The sequence below is a fragment of the Orcinus orca genome, chromosome X (genome assembly GCF_937001465.1).
Source record: "Orcinus orca chromosome X, mOrcOrc1.1, whole genome shotgun sequence".
NCBI classification, from domain to species: Eukaryota; Metazoa; Chordata; class Mammalia; order Artiodactyla; family Delphinidae; genus Orcinus; species Orcinus orca.
In genome coordinates, this window is record NC_064580.1 from 31,408,810 (window position 1) to 31,431,273 (window position 22,464).

Genomic DNA, 22,464 nt, shown 5'->3' on the forward strand with positions numbered 1-22,464 from the left:
CCTGTGAAGCCATCTGGTCCTAGACTTTTGTTTGTTGGAAGTTTTTAAATAACTGATTCAATTTCAGTACTGGTAATCAGTCTGTTCATATTTTCTATTTCTTCCAGGTTCAGTCTTCAGAGATTGTACCTTTCTAAGAATTTGTACATTTTTTTCTAGGTTGTCCATTTTATTGGCATAGAGTTGCTCACAGTAGTCTCTTATGATCCTTTGTATTTCTGTGGTGTCAGTTGTTAAGTTCTTTTTCATTTCTGATTTTATTGATTTGGGCCCTCTCCCTTTTTTTCTTGATGAGTCTGGCTAAAGATTTATCTTTTGTTTATCTTTTCAAAGAACCAACTTTTAGTTTCATTGATTTTTTTGACTCTATTTCATTTATTTATGCTCTATTTTTTGGATTCCTCTCCTAAAATAAAGAAAATATAAGCAAAAATAAACAAATGGGACCTAATTAAACTTAAAAGCTTTTGCACAGCAGAGGAAACCATCAACAAAATGAAAAGACAACCTATTGAATGGGAGAAAATATTTGCAAATGATATGGCCAATATAGGATTCATATCCAACATATATAAACAGCTCATAAAACTCAACATCAAAAACAAACAACTCAATTAAAAAATGGGCAGAACTGAATAGACATTTTTCCAAAGAAGAAATGCAGACAGCCAATAGGCATATGAAAAGATGTCTCACATCAGTAATCATCAGGGAAATGCAAATATTGGGTGGGCCAAAAAGTACCTTCAGTTATTAAGTAAAAATAAAAGACACATCTTTCATTTTCACCAAGAACTTTATTGAACAACATATTCACCCATTTGTTCCACTACCTTCTGCCATTTTTCAGGCAAATTCATGATTCCATCTTCCCATAACATTTTATCTTTTTGAGCAAAGAACTGTTCCAGGTGCCTTTTACAGTCTTCCAGGGAATTGAAATTTTTTCCATTAAGAGAATTTTGTAAAGACCAAAATAAACGGAAATCCAAAGGTGCAATGTCTGGTGAATATGGTAGATGAATCAGAACTTCCCAGCCAAACTGTAACAGTTTTTGCCTGGTCATCAAAGAAACATGTGGTCTTGTGTTATCCTGATGGAAGATTAATGCATTTTCTGTTGACTAATTCTGGATGCTTTTGTTGAGTGCCACTTTCAGTTGGTCTAATTTGGAGCACTACTTGTTGGAATTAATCCTTTGGTTTTCTGGAAGGAGCTCATAATAGAGGACTCCCTTCCAATTCCACCATATACACAACATCACCTTCTTTGGATGAAGACCAGCATTTGGTGTGGCTGGTGGTGGTTCATTTCGCTTGTCCCACGATCTCTTCCATTCCACATTGTTGTACAGTATCCACTTTTCAACACCCATCACAATTTGTTTTAAAAATGCAACATTTTCATTACGTTTCAGTAGAGAATCGTAGGTGGAAATATGGTCAAGAAGATTTTTTGCACTTAACTTATATGGAACCCAAACATCAAAGCGAGTCACATAACCAAGCTGGTGCAAATGATTTTCAGTGCTTGATTTGGATATTTTGAGTATGTTGGCTACCTCCCACGTGGTATAATGTTTATTGTTCTCAATTACTGTTTTGATTTGATTGCTATCAACTTCAACTGATCTACCTGACCATGGAGCATCATCCAGCAAGAAATCTCCAGCACGAAACTTCGCAAACCACTCCTGACATGTTCAATCAGTCACTGCACCTTCTCCATACACTGCACAAATCTTTTTGTGCATTTCAGTTGCGTTTTTACCTTTCTTGAAATAATAAAGCATAATATGCCAAAAATGTTGCTTTTTTCTTCCATCTTCAATATAAAATGGCTACACAAAAATTTACCAATTTTGATGTCTTTCTTTATATGCATGCTGATATGACAGCTGTCACATACAATCTAACAAAATTGTTTTGAATAAAGTTAAAGACAACTAAGTGCAACTAGAGACATCTTACAGAAAAAACTGAACGAAACTTTTGGCCCATCCAACAAAAACCACAGTGAGATATCACTTCACACCTGTCAGAATGGCTATCATCAAAAAGTCAACAAATAACAAATGTTGGTGAGGATGTGGAGAAAAGAGAACCCTTGTACACTGTTGCTGAGAAAGTAAATCAGTGCAGCCACTGTGGAAAACACAGTGGAGGTTTCTCAAAAAACAAATGGCAGAGCTACCATGTGATCCCGCAATTCCACTCCTGGGTATATACCAAAAACAAACAAACACTAATTCAAAAAGATACATGAATCCCAATGTTCAAAGCAGTGTTATTTACAATGCCAAGGTATGGAAGCAACCTAAGTGTCCATCAACAGATAAATAGATGAAGAAGATGCAATATATATAATGGAATACTACTCAGCCATTAAAAAGAATGACATTTTGCCATTTCCAGCAACACGGATGGACTTGGAGGGCATTATGCTAAGCGAAATAAATCAGACAGAAAGATAAATACTGTATGATATCGCTTATATGTATCATCTAAAAATACAGCAAACTAATTAACATAACACAAAAGAAGCAGACTCACATATATAGAAAACAAACTAGTGGTTACCAGTCATGAGGGGAAAGGGGAATACAGGGCTGGGGGAGTGGGAGGTACAAACTCTTGGGTGTAAGATAGGCTCAAGGATATATTGTACAACACGGGGAATATAGCCAATATTTTGTAATAACTGTAAATGGAAAGTAACCTTTAAAATTGTATAAAAATTTTAAGTACTTTAACAAAATAATTTTTAAATGAAAGAATAATATGAGAATTTTAAATAGTGGTGATACCATATGATCTGTAAGAAGAAAATAAATCTCCAAAGAAATAAAAATACATTATCGCTGCAACTAGAGAAAACCCGCGGGCAGCAACAAAGACCCGATGTAGCCAAAAATAAATTAATAAATAAATTTTTAAAAATAAATAAATTTAATAAATAAATAAATACATTAGACTTTGAAAACTGAGACATTTACCTCTTAAGCAGTAGGTGATTAACATCACAGATTTATATTTGTTACTCTATAGATCCAATTGCAATCCTTGATTTTTCCATGAACAATAAGTTAGATTTTTATCTCTTTTATGGTGCTTACAACAATGCCCGTGAAAAAGCTGTTTTCTAAAGATTTGAAATACAGACAAATTCATCTTGGATTATTCTTTTATCACAGTATTTTTCATGACAGAATTAATTGTTCCAAACATGTTTATTAACTTGTCAAGGGAATATTTATCATTTCCTTTGTTAGGTGTAGCTGAATGATGTTTTCTACCCTTACTAACAAGTATGCCTTAGTTTCTCCTTGTGAATGAGGAATGATAAATGCCTCTTTTGCCTCTGGCTCTTCCTCTGTAAACTGGACACGATATATATTGTTTCTAAATTTCGTACGGAATCAAACAAATGGGTTATTTGTAAACGAATATAATTTATGTAACATGGTTTTGCATGTTATCTGTCTCAGAATAAGCATCCAGTATAATACTGCTATTTCATATAGTATAATTATAATCAGAAAACATAAGTAAACTATATTCAATGCATAAAGGGGAAGCAAAAGTCATAAAGATCTTCTTATATCTCACAAATAATTTCATTTATTTATAGGAATATGCTTTAAAGTCTCAAGATATTTAGTAGATTTCATGATGTTTATTTATATAGTAAGAGAAGCTTCATAAGGGTATAATTTTAGCTTCCTTACTTAGAAATTCTGAGGAACTTGTATAAGAGCCAATGCTTCAACCATTCCCTTTAATAATACTGTAACTAGCAAGCTAGTGAGCATTCACTTATCTAAAATATCCTAAAGTTCAACTGGGCAGCTTCAAAATTTTTCATATGACTGTTGATTATAACTTTTATTTGTACCTTGTATCCATTTCATTTTTTTTACTTTCCAAAAGAATATATTGTATAAAGGACTCATATCTAGGATATATAAAGAACTCTTAAAACTCAACAATGAGAAAACAAGCAACCTAACTTTATATATGTGTGTATATATATACGTACACACACACACACACACACACACACACACACACACAGAGTCTATAAGAACAAAAGAAAGTGGCCTCGTAGAATGAATTTGGGAGTCTTCCTCCCTCTGCAATATTTTGGAACAGTTTGAGAAGGATAGGTGTTAGCTCTTCTCTAAATGTTTGACAGAATTCGCCTGTGAAGCCATCTGATCCTGGGCTTTTGTTTGTTGGAAGATTTGTAATCACAGTTTCAATTTCAGTGCTTGTGATTGGTCTGTTCATATTTTCTATTTCTTCCTGATTCAGTCTTGGCAGGTTGTGCATTTCTAAAAATGTGTCCATTTCTTCCAGGTTGTCCATTTTATTGGCATAGAGTTGCTTGTAGTAATCTCTCATGATCTTTTGTATTTCTGCAGTGTCAGTTGTTACTTCTCCTTTTTCATTTCTATTGATTTGAGTCTTCTCCCTTTTTCCTGATGAGTCTGGCTAATGGTTTATCAATTTTGTGTATCTTCTCAAAGAACCAGCTTTTAGTTTTATTGATCTTTGCTATCGCTTCCTTCATTACTTTTTCATTTATTTCTGATCTGATTTTTATGATTTCTTTCCTTCTGCTAACTTTGCAGTTTTTTTGTTCTTCTTTCTCTACCTTGATACCAAAACCAGACAAGGATGTCACAAAGAAAGAAAACTACAGGCCAATATCACTGATGAACATAGATGCAAAAATCCTCAACAAAACACTAGTAAGCAAAATCCAACAGCACATTAAAAGGATCATACACCATGATCAAGTGGGGTTTATTCCAGGAATGCAAGGATTCTTCAGTATACGCAAATCAATCAATGTGATAAACCATATTAACAAATTGAAGGAGAAATACCATATGATCATCTCAATAGATGCAGAGAAAGCTTTTGACAAAATTCAACACCCATTTATGATAAAAACCCTGCAGAAAGTAGGCATAGAGGGAACTTTCTTCAACATAATAAAGGCCATATATGACAAACCCACAGCCAACATCATCCTCAATGGTAAAAAACTGAAAGCATTTCCACTAAGATCAGGAAGAAGACAAGGTTGCCCACTCTCACCACTCTTATTCAACATAGTTTTGGGAGTTTTAGCCACAGCAATCAGAGAAGAAAAGGAAATAAAAGGAATCCAAATCGGAAAAGAAGAAGTAAAGCTGTCACTGTTTGCGGATGACATGATACTATACATAGAGAATCCTAAAGATGCTACCAGAAAACTACTAGAGCTAATCAATGAATTTGGTAAAGTTGCAGCATACAAAATTAATGCACAGAAATCTCTGGCATTCCTATACACTAATGATGAAAAACCTGAAAGTGAAATCAAGAAAACACTCCCATTTACCATTGCAACAAAAAGAATGAAATATCTAGAAATAAACCTACCTAAGGAGACAAAAGACCTGTATGCAGAAAATTATAAGACACCGATGAAAGAAATTAAAGATGATACAAATAGATGGAGAGATATACCATGTTCTTGTATTGGAAAAATCAACATTGTGAAAATGACTCTACTACCCAAAGCAATCTACAGATTCAATGCAATCCCTATCAAACTACCACTGGCATTTTTCACAGAACTAGAACAAAAAATTTCACCATTTGTATGGAAACACAAAAGACCCCGAATAGCCAAAGCAATCTTGAGAGTGAAAAACGGAGCTGGAGGAATCAGGTTTCCTGACTTCAGACTATACTACAAAGCTACAGTAATCAGGACAGTATGGTACTGGCACAAAAACAGAAAGATAGATCAATGGAACAGGATAGAAAGCCCAGAGATAAACCATGCACATATGGTCACCTTATCTTTGATAAAGGAGGCAGGAACGTACAGTGGAGAAAGGACAGCCTCTTCAATAAGTGGTGCTGGGAAAACTGGACAGGTACATGTAAAACTATGAGATTAGATCACTCCCTAACACCATACACAAAAATAAGCTCAAAATGGGGCTTCCCTGGTGGCGCAGTGGTTGAGAGTCCGCCTGCCGATGCAGGGGACCCGGGTTCGTGCCCCGGTCCAGGAAGCTCCTACATGCTGCAGAGCAGCTGGGCTCATGAGCCATGGCCGCTGAGCCTGCGCGTCTGGAGCCTGTGCTCCGCAACGGGAGAGGCCACAACAGTGAGAGGCCCGCGTACAGGAAAAAAAAAAAAAAAAAAGCTCAAAATGGATTAAAGACCTAAATGTAAGGCCAGAAACTATCAAACTCATAGAGGAAAACATAGGCAGAACACTCTATGACATAAATCACAGCAAGATCCTTTTTGACCCATCTCCTAGAGAAACGGAAATAAAAACAAAAATAAACAAATGGGACCTAATGAAACTTCAAAGCTTTTGCACAGCAAAGGAAACCATAAACAAGACCAAAAGACAACCCTCAGAATGGGAGAAAATATTTGCAAATGAAGCAACGGACAAAGGATTAATTTCCAAAATTTACAAGCAGCTCGTGCAGCTCAATAACAAAAAAACAAACAACCCAATCCAAAAATGGGCAGAAGACCTAAATAGACATTTCTCCAAAGAAGATATACAGACTGCCAACAAACACATGAAAGAATTCTCAATATCATTAATCATTAGAGAAATGCAAATCAAAACTACAATGAGATATCATCTCACACTGGTCAGAATGGCCATCATCAAAAACTCTAGAAACAAAAAATGCTGCAGAGGGTGTGGAGAAAAGGGAACACTCTTGCACTGCTGGTGGGAATGTGAGTTGGTACAGCCACTATGGAGAACAGTATGGAGGTTCCTTAAAAAACTACAAATAGAACTACCATATGACCCAGCAATCCCACTACTGGGCATATACCCTGAGAAACCCATAATTCAAAAAGAGTCATGTACCAAAATGTTTATTGCAGCTCTATTTACAATATTCCAGAGATGGAACAACCTAAGTGCCCATCATTGGATGAATGGATAAAGAAGGTGTGGCACATATATACAATGGAATATTACTCAGCCGTAAAAAGAAACGAAATTAAGCTATTTGTAATGAGGTGGATAGACCTAGAGTCTGTCATACAGAGTGAAGTAAGTCAGAACGGGAAAGGCAAATACCGTATGCTAACACACATATATGGAATTTAAGGAAAAAAAAACGTCATGACGAACCTAGGAGTAAGACAGGAATAAAAACACAGACCTACTAGAGAACGGACTTGAGGATATGGGGAGGGGGAAGGGTGAGCTGTGACAAAGCGAGAGAGAGGCATGGACATATATACACTACCAAACGTAAGGTAGATAGCTAGTGGGAAGCAGCCGCATAGCACAGGGAGATCAGCTCGGTGCTTTGTGACCGCCTGGCGGGGTGGAATAGGGAGGGTGGGAGGGAGGGAGACGCAAGAGGGAAGAGATATGGGAACATATGTATATGTATAACTGATTCACTTTGTTATAAAGCAGAAACTAACACACCATTGTAAAGCAATTATACCCCAATAAAGATGTAAAAAAAAAAAGAACAAAAGAAAGAAAAATACATATATACATATTTTTACCAAAGAAGATATACAGATGGCATTTAAGTACATGAAAAGATGCTCAACATCATATGTCATTAGGGAGATACAAATAAATCCACAATGAGATATCACTACACACCTATTCGAATAGGTAAAATCCAATAACTGACAAAACCAAATGCTGACGAAGTGCAACAGGAACATACATTCATTGCTACTGAGCATATAAAATGATACAGTTATTTGGGAAGACAGTTTGACAGTTTCCTGCAGAGCTAAGCATAGTTTTACAATAGGATACAGCAATCATACTCCCCAGTTAATTGAAAACCTATGTTCACACAAAGGCCTATACCCAAATGTTTATAGCAGCTTTTTTTATAATTGTCCCAAACTGGAAATAATCATATCATATTATCCTTCAACAGGTGAATGGATAAACAAACTTGGTATTCGAGATGATGGATAGATACTTCAGGTGATAAAAGGGAAGAAACTATAGATTCACACAACAACATGGATGAATCCTAAATGCATGTTGCTAAGTCAAAGATGCCAAATTCAAAAGTCTACATATTGTATGATGCCGTTTATTCAACATTCTGGAAAACACAAATTATAGGGATGGAAGACAAATCAGCATTTGTCAGAGGTTGGGAGTGAATGACTACAAAGGCCACTCACAGAGACTATTTTACGTTGATGAAACTGTACTGTATGGTACTAGGCATAAGATACATGACTACGCATTTGTCAAAACACAGAATAGTACATCACAGGGTGAACTTTAATGTATGCAATTTTTAATCAGAGTATCCTGGATGTAATGCATACTGTGACAAATAAATTTAACTGTATTCCCAATATATGATAAAGCGGCACTGAAGGGTGTGGAGAAAAAGGAACTGACCTAAGTGACTTTAGAAAATGATGTTTTGATTGGTAAATATGACCAGGCGTAAAAATAACTGTACATAAACATAATTTTAGTTGGTAAGTTTGTTTCTCACAGGAATACAGTTGAGAAATCTGAAAACACATTTACACTAGTGTAGAACAAATAAGTAAATAAATGGTAAATAAGTTGAGTCAGGTTTCTCACTGTCAGTAAAAGAAGTTACAAATAAGCAAGGGGCAAAAGCTAGAATGAACCATGTGATACTGGATTAGAGTCTTAGACATTAGTATGAACTCACGTTTAGTTTAATAGGTATAGAGATAGACACCTATAGAAATGATTATAGATATGTGTGTATATATTGGTTAATATACATGCATATATTTCATAACTGCAGAGAGACTAGAAACAATGACACCAAGTAGCAACAAACACATCTAGCATCCAGGCCTTGTTTCTAAACATGGTTCTCCAAAATAACAAAAACCAGACATCCTTGGAGAAATGACTAATTCTAGGCCTTGGGCAATGAAAACACAAGATGAGCCTGGAGCATTATGTAGTGCCAGGTAATAAGGCAGCACTCAAAAATCAAAAGGATAGAAGCAGATCAAAGGGACACAAGGGCTCAACTGAAGGAGCACCTGATGGCCTAAGCTGGAACAATTTGAGTAATAAAATTAATTAAACTTTAAAGTTATATAGAGAAATATAAAATAAATATTCATGAGTCCATACTGATATAAATAACTGAATACATAGATAAATGGGGAAGAAGGTACAAATCTTTCTTACAAAGAATTTCAAATAACATATGTAAATACTCTTCCCTCCAGGAGATGGGGCTTAAACTCCCTCTTAGGGGTATTGGCTGGATTCCAAAAGATAGATTATGGAAAGGGAACAATAGTAACTTCACGGTGAGAAATCTGGCAGACCTCACCTTAACCAAGTGATCAAGGTTAACATCACCAGTAATAAGTCATTACTGACACAAGGTGATGAGAAAGACATTTCACCTCTATGGTAATCTTCTCCCAAACCCAAAAAACCCTGGTCTGTCTAATCATGAGAAAGACACCAAACAAACCCAAATTCAAGGCCATTCTACAAAAGCCTGGCCAGTACTTCTCAAAACTATAAAGGTCATGGGAAACAAGGAAAGGCTGGGAACCTGTCAGAGACCATAGAAGAGAGATTATAACTAAATTCAATGTGATATACTTGATTAGATCCTAGAACAGAAAAAAGACATAATTGTAAAAAAAAATCGATAAATCTGAATAAAGTCTGGAGTTTAGCTAAAAGTAATGCATCACTGTCTTTTTAGTTTTAACATATGTACTATGTAAAATAGTAACATTAGAGTAAGACGGGTGAAGAGTACATGAGAACTCTCTGTACTATTTCTGCAACTGTTTGATAAACCTAATATTCTCAAAAAAAGGTTTAGGGTTTTTTTTAAGTGCATAGTTGCATTTCATTATGATGAATCAACACAGAATAGCTATTAAGCATAGTAGAAACTGTAGCTCCTGTAAAATGCAGATTTGCAGATCCCCCTCTCTCCATATAAATTGTATCAGAATTTTCTAGAAATGGAACCAAGAATCTGCATTTCGTATAGCTATAGGTGAATGTTATGCACACCAAAATCTGAGGATTCCATTTCTAGAGCCCTGCGCCTTTTATAGTCCCAAAAGACTTTTAAAGGCTTTAAAAACCAAAGTAGTAATGGTATTATCCAAGGTAACCAAATTTGAAGAAAGTCAAAATTCAGCATATGAAAGATAGGTAAGGAAAGATAATATGTATATAACTGGTGGGCACACAGGATAACAGGGTCATGATAGTTTGGCAAGTGGATTCAAAGTATGGTAAGTATCCAAGTGGCAGTTGAAAGACTAAAAGTGGAAGCAACTTGCTTACTCAAACAACCCTTCCTGGGTTGAAGAAAAGTGATATTGCTATGGAGTGCAGAGAAATTACAACGGGCCTGTTCAATCAACAGGCAACAACTGCCTTAGTATGAAGTGATACTACTCCAAAAATGAATAGTGCAGTACTGACAACCAAAACCACCACCACCAAGCTAATAAACAAATGCTCAAGGAAGTTGAAAGGCTCTGACTGGAGTATTATATAATGAACAGATGAACAAGGGAATGAGAATAAACTATGAAAATCAACGTGATGAAACTCACTGGTTAAATGAAGCCTAATTGGTCTCAAGTATGACATCCTATGTGCCTCTGCCTACCCTCAGTTGCCTACCACATTTACTGTGGTAGACTTCATGTTGGCTCAGGGCACCATTTTTGAGCCCCAACAGATTCAAGTAGTCCACAACCTTGCTGCCTCCTCCACCCACACAGCATATGCCAGCCCTCCTCTGATACCCAATCACATTCCCTCTGAATGAACCCACTTCGGCATTCTTCTGCCTGCATCAGCCAGCCCTCACTCATGTTTACCATTTATGATGGTTAATTTTACATGTAAACTTAGGCTACGGTGCCTGGTTGTTTGGTCTAGAAGCTGCTGTGAAGGTATATTTTAGATGTGATTAACTTGTAAATCAGCAGACTTTGAGAAAAGCAGATGATCCCTCCATAGTGTGCTGGACATCATCCAATCAGTTGAAGGCCTTAAGAATAAAGACTGAAGTCCTCCCTTGAATAAAGAACTATGCCTCCAGACTAGAAATTCTAGAATTCTACAATTCTAGAATAGAAATTCTGTCTGAGTTTCTAGCTTTTGGACTCAAGACTGCAACATGAAAGTTTACCTTAATTTCTAACCTGCTGACCTACCCTGCAGATTTCTGACTTGCCAAGCCCCACAATCACATAAACCAAAGCCAATAGCCAATTCCTTAAAAGAAATCACCCCTCCCCACATATATACATTTGATCCTTGGACAACATGGGGGTTAGGGTGCAGTTAAAAACTGCGTAATCCGGTTCTGCATCCGCAGATTCAACCAACCATGAATCGTGTAGCACTGCAGTATTTACTGAAAAATATCCGTGTATAAGTGGACCCACACAGTTCAAACCCATATTGTTCAAGGGTCAACCGCAATAGGATATTTTACCCTATTATATAAAATACAATAACCTATTATATATCCAATCCAATCCAATATAATATAAATATCCTATTAGGTCTGTTTCTCTGGAGAACCCTAGCTAATACACTGTTCTGATCATTTTTCTACCAGTAACACTGTAACCATCTTCTCTTATAATGAAATACACTGCAGCTATTTTGCCATTGCTACACCCAATGATATTTTTTCTTAGTAAGGTATGATATTTAGGTAAGTTATAATCAATATATAGACTTAGAGATTCCCATTTTGTTCTTTGAACCAATTAGCATAGAATCAACATTCCATATCCTGGCTGAGTATCAGAATCACTTGTGGCACTTCTTAAAAGTAGAGTTGATCCTTGAACCACAGGGACTTGAACTGGGTGGGTTCACTTAATCTACAGTACTACTCATTCTGGGGTTGACTGAATATGAAGATGTTCAACCATAGATACGGAAGGCCGATTGTAAAGTCATACCTGAACTTTCGACTGTGTGAGGGTCCACACCCCTAACCCCAAAGTTGTTCAAGGGTCAACTGTACATATGCCAGAGTTCAACCCCGAACTTGCTGAATCAGAATTTCCTCAACTGATTTTGATTCACAGCCAACGGCTGAAATCCCTGGACATAAAATCATTTGACCACAGTATCTGCAACAGGATCTAGTCCAAGGTCACTTTTTTTTTTTTTTTGCAATACGCGGGCCTCTCACTGTTGTGGCCTCTCCCGTTGCAGAGCACAGGCCCCAGACGCGCAGGCTCAGCGGCCATGGCTCACAGGCCTAGCCGCTCCGCGGCATGTGGGATCTTCCTGGACCGGGGCATGAACCCGTGTCCCCTGCATCGGCAGGCAGACTCTCAACCACTGCGCCACCAGGGAAGTCCCAAGGTCACTTTTTTAAATAGAGCACTTGAGGTTAAGGGAGAATAAATTACTTATTCAAATTCCCAAAAAGGGTAAGAATGAACAGTATCAGGCTGCTATTTTTTTCATATTTCTATAAAGTACCTTTTATTTTCTTATATAGACATTTCCAGAAAAAAGATAACAAGTGGCATTCCAATCACTCAGTGCACACAGTTATGCATATCTTATCATCTGATCCCCAGCTCCAGTTCACTAATATAGATAGATTATAATATTTAGGAAATAAAAAGAGGCAGCTCTATTTTATAAGGTAGTTCATGCCATGTACACATGAAATCATCTGGTATATAGTTAGAAGACCTCGTAAATAGCTAAAATCTTGGTTATTAATTGTGTTGTAATAAAACTTTGAGGACATGTAAATGGTACTATGTTATGTCTGATGATTTAATCAAAGAAGGGTGACCTCACTTTCCTAGTGATGGAACTTCGGTAGATGCATTCAAAGAGCTAACATAAATCTTAGCTTATTTTCTAGTAGCTAGCAAGAAACTTCCAAAATCACTTCATATTGTGGATATGAAAACACAAAATAATCAATAACCTCAGTTTTCCACTAACGCTGACTTCTAATACTCCATGGTTTCTAATACAATATTTGTATTTTTTAAAGAATTAAAAATTGACAGAGTATATACATACATAATCAGCTAAAATGCATGTTTCCACTAATGTCTACTTTACCTAACTAACATCCAATATTGGAAGGGTAGGCAAAAATATTCAATATTATTATTATTTTTAAATTATACTACTCTAACCCTAATTATAAAATACAGAATACTATTCTATATTAATAATCATATCTCTTTATAATAATTTACTACATATATATTCATACTACAATCCACATTAAGGTACAAATTTTAGCAAACATATACACAACATGGTTTTCTAAGATGTCACTGAACGTATCAGAAAATGTGAATTGAGATGTTATTTTGTAGAGAGTTCTAATATTATATTATTACCTGTTTTCTCTTGTTCATTTGACCCAACAGCATTCTTTTGCAAGAAGATAGGCTGAGGGATGCTCTACATCATCCAGCTATGAAACAGAGTTTTATAAACCCAAGTGTCCCATAGAGACATTTACTCCAATGAACTGGTATAATTCAAAATGTAATCTAACCAAACATGCTTAATAGTCTGGCTAGGAGAAGCAATACCATGGTTTATAAAATAGTGTCTCTGGAAAGAAAAGGAAGTGGACTCTTGGTTGTGCATAAAATCTTGTTAATCCTATTTCCATTTCCCCCTCCTACATTTGTAACAACTGAATAAATTGATTACGTTTTTTTTATCTTGTAGCTGTAATCTCTGTAGACAGACTGATTAAATACTTACATTGATGTGATCAATATAGTTATCAATCAATAACGCTCCAGGAATTGATTTTTATAATTTGAGGAATTCTGCACCTTGATTCATTTATATGCTATTGTCTTTTTTCTAAAAATTAGGGATTGTTAATGTGGAAAATAAAAAAAAAGAATTAAGGGGGAAGGGCCATGTAAGGAAAATTGCAGTTCTCTACAGCATAATTGAGGAATACATGTGATTAAGGAAAAAGTGATGATTTAGGGGGGGATAAAAGCATGGATAATTGACACAGAACTCGTGAAATAAGGAAGCAATTGTAAATAGATTACTGTGGACATGGAACTGACATTTCCAGTTATTACTACTGTTGTCCTTGAAAGTTAAGATGTGAGGAATGTTCAGCAATGTTTCCATAGCTGCACGTATAAGAAAATAATATTCCTGCCAGCAGAAGCTGCTCTAGTACAGCTTTCCCCTTCTACTCCAGGCCACGGACTCTACCACACAGACACTCAAAGGCAAGAGTGTTATCCCTTAAAATCCTGTCAGTAGTTCTCTTCACCTCAATTCCCAGTTCCAACAGCCTCTTCCCTTTTTAATGGGCTGCCTTTGGCCTCACCTTCCTTCCCAAAGCCAGCAGTTACTCCACAACAGATCTGCATTGCACGTCCTGTAAAGGAATGCGAGGTTTTGTCTTGGCATTCAGTCTCTCTTCCAAGAGAGACACACACACACACACACACACACACACACACACACACACACACACACAATGTATAAGTTCATATTACTGCCAATGGTTTCAAAGAATCAGCACTTTTCTGGCAGAAGAAAATCAAGGGATTACATTACTAATGGAGAATTGAGTCATACAGCTGACAGTATTTGGCAGATTATTAATGAGCCTTTAATCATGGGTTGTTTGTCATGTATGAAATCAGAACTTAAGAGCACCATCTACATTAGCAAAAGCAGGTTGATAATCTTTCTATTTAAAGAATATATGCTAATCTTTTAATTCACTTTATAATAAATGGGATTTAAAATCATTTGGGCAGAAAGTTACTAAATATCAGATATCTCCTAGAAATTTGAAACTCTAAATAGGTTTAACTGACCTTAGCTATTCAGATATATTTGGAAAATGGCAAAAGACTTCAAGAAAATAAGTCAAAAGGACATTGTTTATTTTTCATGTATGAACTGAAATATAAAAAGCTCAGAGGAAAAGTAATAAATGTGAATAATACACAGGAAACACTTTACAAAACATTTACTTTGGAAATTGTGCTTTTCGCTGAGTTTAACAGTGGTTGGTTGAGGTCATTATCATATTTTTATAAAAAAGGAAATCAGCAAATAAGTCATTGAGAATATGGTATAAAAGTTTAGAAAATTAAAATGTGAGAGCACATTACTCATGTCAAATTATGAAGAATAACGATTACATTCAATATAAGCTTATTAACACATTGGGTTAATAGTATAGTAAGGTATGGAATCATAAGGAACATTTTATAAGGATTTTGCATTTTTTTCCTAACTTGTTTGGAAAAACTTACATTTGATTTTAGTGAAACAAAGTATCTACACCTTCAACCAAGACATTCTGGATTTGTAGGTTGACTAACACCATTCCACCAAAAATATTTTCCCTAAACCTAATTGCTATGTAGGAAAAGGTATGAGAACATCTGTAGCAATTTCTGTATCTGTGACAATAGTTGTAAAGATTTCAAACAAAATATTATTGAATATATATGAATATTTCAATATATATATACATATTCTATTATCAACTCATTAGCATCTAATTTTACATTCATCACATATACATTCTGTCAGTGAACATAGTGAACTGAAACAGACTCTAGGACCCATGAGATTAAAGTCAACACCTGTTGCAATCATTCAGCATTTAGCACAAAGCTGGAATATATTAGGTCCTAAATAGTTATTGACTAGATATATGGTGTGTCCATGCCATTCGAACTCAGTGTTCTCTACCTGTATTTGTGAATTCCATGGATCTGTTCTTGTGTTTACATCCAAATGAAAAATTACTAGAAGCATTTTAAGAATTATCTTGATCTGTCTATAGCTCAATGCAGCAGCACAAACTCACTGTCCATGCCTGCGTGTGTGTTTTGAACCACACTGAGTGTGACTGCTGCTAGGCTGGCATGTTCTAGTGTAAAAAGGACAACTGTCGCATGTCCACCCTTACAGTCACATTTTACCAGCTGCAAACACTAAAATTTCCTTTTAAAGTGATGACTGGGAAGTGAAAAATAGTTTCATAGAATGAAACTCAAAGGGAAGAGTGTTATCCCTTAAAATTCTGTCAGTAGCTCTCTTGCCCCTCAATTCCCAGTTTGAACAGCCTCTTCAGTTATTGAAGTTACTGAGACTTTTAATGGTATTTCATGAAATCAACAAACTGCATCAGAATTACTTTTCACAAACTAATAAAAAAGAACATGGACAGACAATATTTGAATGATGACTTCCACTACCTGAAAGCAAAAGTACATTATGAATCATCATATGAGCTAAAGTATGTCATGTCTTCAGTAAAGAAGGGTGGTAGAGAACTGAGATGTTTCATGGATATCAGGGCACAGGCATGGCACATTCAAAAGGAAACTTGCATCTCGTCAACTAGTATGTTCTCAGTGAGAAGGGGCTTTGTTTAAGACAAAAAGCATAATCTGATGCATAATTGGAATTTCTTAATTTTAATAGTTTTATAGTTGTATTTGCATATATTTACAAATTGTTAGGTTTACAGTTATAAAAGCATACCAATTTCTATGCCTGGTTTTTTGTTTATGCATATTAAAGTAAAATTATAATAGTAATTTATCACCATTGGGTGTCTTTGATTTTGTTTCCTTCTAAAGGAAACAGTTTAAATATATATTCAATATCTACTCCCACTCATTTTTTTAATTTGGAGAAATAATGAGACTAAAGCTTTTAATAGGCCACTCAATATTTTAATTTATATTTCTGAGCCCCTACTATGTGAAATTTAGCATCACAAGTTGAACAGTCTTTGTTCTAAAGGAGCTCATGGTCCAACCAAACTTCCCAAACTACCTAGAGAGGAATCCAGTTCAGAGTGTCACTCTCTGCTATTTACAAGCTCTGTGTTTGATCATGTTACATACTTTAATTCACAATTTCTTTATCTGTAAAATATGGGTAATAATAATCAAATTTAATCCAGTATCTGTAATAATGAGGTAATGCAGAGTGAACAGCCCAGAGATATATAATATTGATGTATCACTTTTCACTACCTCTCATTAAATGATTTATTTATACATATGTATACACACACACACACACACACACAACACAGAAAGTGAGATAAGCCACCAACTGCTGCTACTTATGGTCTACTTCCTTAAGATTATACCATTGATCCTACTTCATGTATTAATTTTCAAAGAAGGAATTATATGAAACACATACTAGCACTTAGCTACAAAAGAAATACAAATATGAGGAGCTTATAGAACAAGTTTTTATGTTACTACCTGTAAAATACCTGTCATATAATAGGTGCTCAATAGAAATATACTGAATGAATGAATGAGAGCTAATCATTGACATGGAGTCAGAACTTACTGTCTAATATCAGTTGTGTAACTGTTTAACATTTTTAAATTCATGAAGGGAACTGAAAGTCAAAACAGATTATAGCATGAGAATTTTTATTTGTTGACTCTGCATTTATCATGAATAATACTGTGATAGCTAATTTTTATATGTCAACTTGAAAGGGCCAGGGGGTACCCAGATATTTAGTCAAATATTATTGTTTGTGCCTGAAAGGGTGTTTTTCCATGAGATTAACATTTGAAATAGTAGACTAAGTAAAGCAGATTGCTTTCCTTAAAGTCGATGAGCCTCATACAATCATTTGAAGGCCTGAATAAAATTAAAATGCTGACCTGCCTCTGAGTAAGAGGGAACTCCTCTTGCCTGACTGCCTTGGAGCAGGGACATTGTTTTTTCCTGCCTTCAACTTGAATTTCCTGGGTCTTGAGCCTCGTGGCCTTTGGACTGGACCTACACCATGGACTCTCCTGGGTCTCAAGCATGGCAACTGCAGATTTTGAGACTTGTCAGCCTCCATAATCACGTGAGCCAATTCCTTATTTTATATAATATACAAATATATCTTCTATTGGTTCTGTTTTTCTGGAAAATCCTAACATAATACCAACACTGACCACAAACATTTCAAAGAAACCTTCATCTTATAGTCCTATATTGATATTTTAAAAGACATTATCTTAGCACAGACCAAGTTATAAACTATAAAATTTGATTATCAAAATTTTTTAAATTGGGGGGCTTCCCTGGTGGCACAGTGGTTAAGAAACCGCCTGCCAATGCAGGGAACATGAGTTCGAGCCCTGGTCCGGGAAGATCCTACATGCCGCGGAGCAACTAAGCCCATGTGCCACAACTACTGAGCCTGCATGCCACAACTACTGAAGCCCGCGCACCTAGAGCCCGTGCTCCGTAACAAGAGAGGCCACTGCAATGAGAAGCCCACACACTGCAACAAAGAGTAGCCCCCGCTCGCTGCAACTAGAGAAAGCCCGTGTCCAACAAAGACCCAATGCAGCCAAAAATTTAAAAATAAAATATATTTAAAAAATAAAATTTTTAATTTTTCTAAAAACATGATATGCTCTGAAGTTTTTTCATTCTGTGTTTGTATTTAGCTTTACATTCCTCATTAAAGAAAAACTGGATGCAATGTTTTTGTTTATACATATGTATATTTCCTTCATGGAAATTTGAGGTTCCAGTTCATGCTAGTTTATTGATGTCCCTTAAAAAAGTTAGATTTTAAACCTTAGGTTTCTCTTAGTTATAACATGTATTTTAACATTATCTTCTAACCTAGGAAGTAATGATGAGGGATAAACATCTGAGAAACACCATTATCACCCCTTAGTACACATATAACCATTCAATAGTATTATTTTAATATTTGAAGAGTAAAGTTGTCCAGATAAATTAATTATTAAATAATTTTGGGACATAATGAGAAAATGTTCTACAAAATCAAGATTTCATCTATTTAAATAGATTCTTCCAGTGAAGTCTACAATGGACTCTTCCAAGGAAATTTTTGAAAGATTGCAATTATATTATTATTATATTAAGACTAAACACTGGTGTTAAGCAAACATAGAATACAATGAGAAACTGATCATGTAGTTCTTTTCCAACTGTAATGTATGATTCTATTATTAAAATCAACTTATCAAATAGACATTGTTATTATTCTATTTCTTTACAGACTCATTAAATGCCTCTAAAATTGCTTAGATAAGTTTACAATGTGACAGTTGATATTTGATCCTTTGCTTCCTTCATAAACAATAATTATAGCATAGCATGAGCTTTCAAAGAGAAATAAAGAGACCCCCCCCCCCCAAAAAAAGTACATTAGTCAAAGCCATGGTAATAAAACTTTAAGTGAAAACAGCTATTTTATCCAAAAACTTTAAAACCATTGAGAGCACTTAAAACAGTCCATCACTCTTTCCTGTACCTTGAGAACAGAGACCATGTTTGATTCTTCTGTGTATCTCCAGAGACAAACAATGACACATATTTGGAGTACTGTATATAAATGGCTGTTTAATTAATGTTGAATTAATTAATTATAAATACCTAGATTGGTCTTATGTCTTCCACTATAATATCCTTAACTTCTAAGAAAATATTGACTTTTTAATATCATATACATGTGTAATATTTTATACGTATTTACTTGAGACAATAAAGGGAGAAAAACAGCAGTTTTTTGTTTTGTTTTGTTTCGGTCTGCTTCTCCACTAGAATACAAACCTCACGGGAACAGACTTTGTCTCTCTTTGTTACTAATATATGCCCAAATCCCACACCAGTGCCTGGGCCATATTAAGTAATCAATAAATATTTATTGAATGATTGAATGAAAGATAATTTGAGATCAATGGTATTTCCTACCACTGTGGCTCATTCCATACAACATAATTGAGGGGTTAAAAAAAATGCTTGCTGAGTGGCAGTGAAAGAACAAATGAGGTTGGAAGGGATAAATACATCCACACAGTTAAGTTCTTTCTCTAAGAATGCATCTAAGCCTTTTGTTTTCTGACGAAGAAAAGAGAAGTCTGCACTTACCCAAGAGGAAGGAAATTGGTAAATCAGGTGAAAGGGGCTGTGTTTCTAGGACTGTGCTGGAAGATTAAGAGATGAGAGAAAACAAAGGGAGTGAAGACAAGGTTCAAAACGAGTGAAAGCTGGAGAGGTGGCAAGATTCACTGAGACTTTGGAGGTGGTGCTCTGTTGTCAGACAAGTGTGAACGTGACCAGAAACAGAAAAAGAAAAGTGGAGATCACTGGAGTTAATAAGGTCCAGGAACCCAGTGAAGAGGCTATCAGAAGTGTCATTAGTATGGGTGTTGAAGTCACTGAGGAGAGCTAACTTCAAATAGAGCTCTGTGATAGTAAATATAATCAATGATACCACAAAAGAACTGTTTAATGAAAGAATCACATTAAGGCATTATTCAAATAAGAATCACTTAAGTGATTAACTCAAAACGGTTGCGCTTATATTCGTGAATAACATTTAAAAAGATTAGGCCAGAAGCTCAGCGCAGTGGGCCTGCCTCACCCAGGCCTGGATGGAACCTGGGACACAGCGTTCGCGCCCCGCACTCCGTGCACATCCACCCTCCCAATCCCCCCCCCGTAACGGAACCGGAACCTCCTTTCCCCCCTCCCAAACCCGGGTAATGGACCCGCCTTCCGGTCCATCCCAGAGCGGCTGCCCTCTTCGACCACATGGGAGCGCTCTGAGGCAGTTACCGCGGGCCCCGCGGCTTCGCCTTCACCTTGGCTTTCACGCCCGCCACGCTGCCCGCGCCGCCCTCGCAGGTGCGCCAGAACTACCACCCCGACTGCGAGGCCGCCGTCAACAGCCATTTCACCCTGGAGCTCCACACCTCCTTCGTGTGCCTGGCCGCGGCCTTTTACCTTGACCGCGACGACGTGGCCTTGAAGCACTTCACCCGGTTCTTCCTGCGCCGCTCCCACGAGCACAGCGGGCGGGCCCAGGGCCTGATGCGCCTGCAGAACCAGCGCGGGGGCCGCCTCAACTTCCAAGACATCAGGAAGCCAGGCAGTGACGAGTGGAAGAGCGGCTTCAAGGACATGAAGTGCGCCTTGTTCCTGGCGAAGCTTGTGAACCACAGCCTGCCGCCACCTGCACCAGCTGGCCACCGACAAGACCGACCCCCACCTGCGCCACTTCCTGGCAATTCACTACCTCAGCCAGTAGGTGGCGTTCATCAGAGAGTTGGAGGGTCATGTCACCACCCTGAGCATGATGGGGGCCCCGGACGTCGACCTGGCAGGGTACCTCTTTGACAAGCTCACCCTGGGCGACAGTGACAAGAAGAACTGAGCCTGGACTGTAGTTCCCCAGAGCCACGGGGTGACCAGAGCCCTGGTCACCGTGCCTGCCATGCAGACGGCAATAGTGCCCTTGCAGAAGAAGTTGACTTAAGTTTTTTTTGTTTTTTGTTTTTTTGCAACAAGTGCAGGACTCTCTTTTCCTGGACTTTATCACGTAAGTTTTTTTCTTCCAGTTTTTACGTTTCTTCCAATAAAGTTATTGGTTCATAAATAAATAAAGGTCTCTGGTTCATTCATGTGGGCAAATCTCTCATTTTTAAAGGTTTAAAACAGGTATCCAGGAGTTTCTGAACACAGCCATACCCCAACCATATGCAGCTCAGGATCTCCACAGTGGGAGGGAGAAGGTGTTCCATAGGGCCCTGGAAAACACAAAATCAGTCTTCCCCTCATAAATAATGTGGGTATATGGGGGTAGACTGGGGTGGGGTGGAGTGAGGTAGGGGTCCCTGGTGAATGTGGGTGCATGTGCATAGTAAAAGTATAGAACCATAGCCTGAAAATCATGATTGCAGTTGCCTCTGGGGAACAAGTGAAGGGAATGGGATTGCGCAGGGATTAAAATAAAGGGAGCCTTCAGTTTCACCTGAAATGTTTATGTTCATTAATCATGCAAATAATATTGGTTAAGTATGAGTAGCAAGATGGGGGTGGAGGGGTTTGGAAGTCTGAATGGTGGAGTATCTCTTTGACAAGTTCACTCTGGGCAACAGTGATAATGGAAAAATGAGTGTTAGGCTGTCTTGCTCAGAAACACGGGGGTGACTTCCCATGGTCACCAATGCCTGGCATGCATGTTGTAATAACAAAACATCCACTTATATGTTTTCTTTCCTTTGTATCATACGTATATATGCATGCGTGTGTGTGTGTGTATATATGTGTGTGTGTATATATATATATATATTTTTTTTTTTTTTTTTTAATTCCAACCAGCAGCAGAGTTCAATTTGAATCTGTAGACTAGATTCTGAATGTTTGCTTAGGAAGACGCCCTTTCTTGAAAAGCAGTTCGGCGATCACATTACTGGAAATGATATAGCTGCTTCCTAGACCTTTCCTGAGCCTGGCTGTATTTCTGCCCTTGGGTTTCATATATCCAACTTTGATTTAGTTTTTGTTATTTGCTACCAAGAGAACCTAAGCTAATATGTCTTATTATCAACACACTTTTTACCAGCCTCCAC

General features: G+C 36.9%; 1 pseudogene; it reads left to right on the plus strand.

Moving 5' to 3' along the window:
• The window catches only part of LOC101286854 (ferritin heavy chain-like), a 54,866-nt pseudogene extending 33,600 nt beyond the window's left edge, over positions 1 to 21,266 (plus strand).
• The last annotated feature ends 1,198 nt before the right edge of the window (positions 21,267 to 22,464 follow it).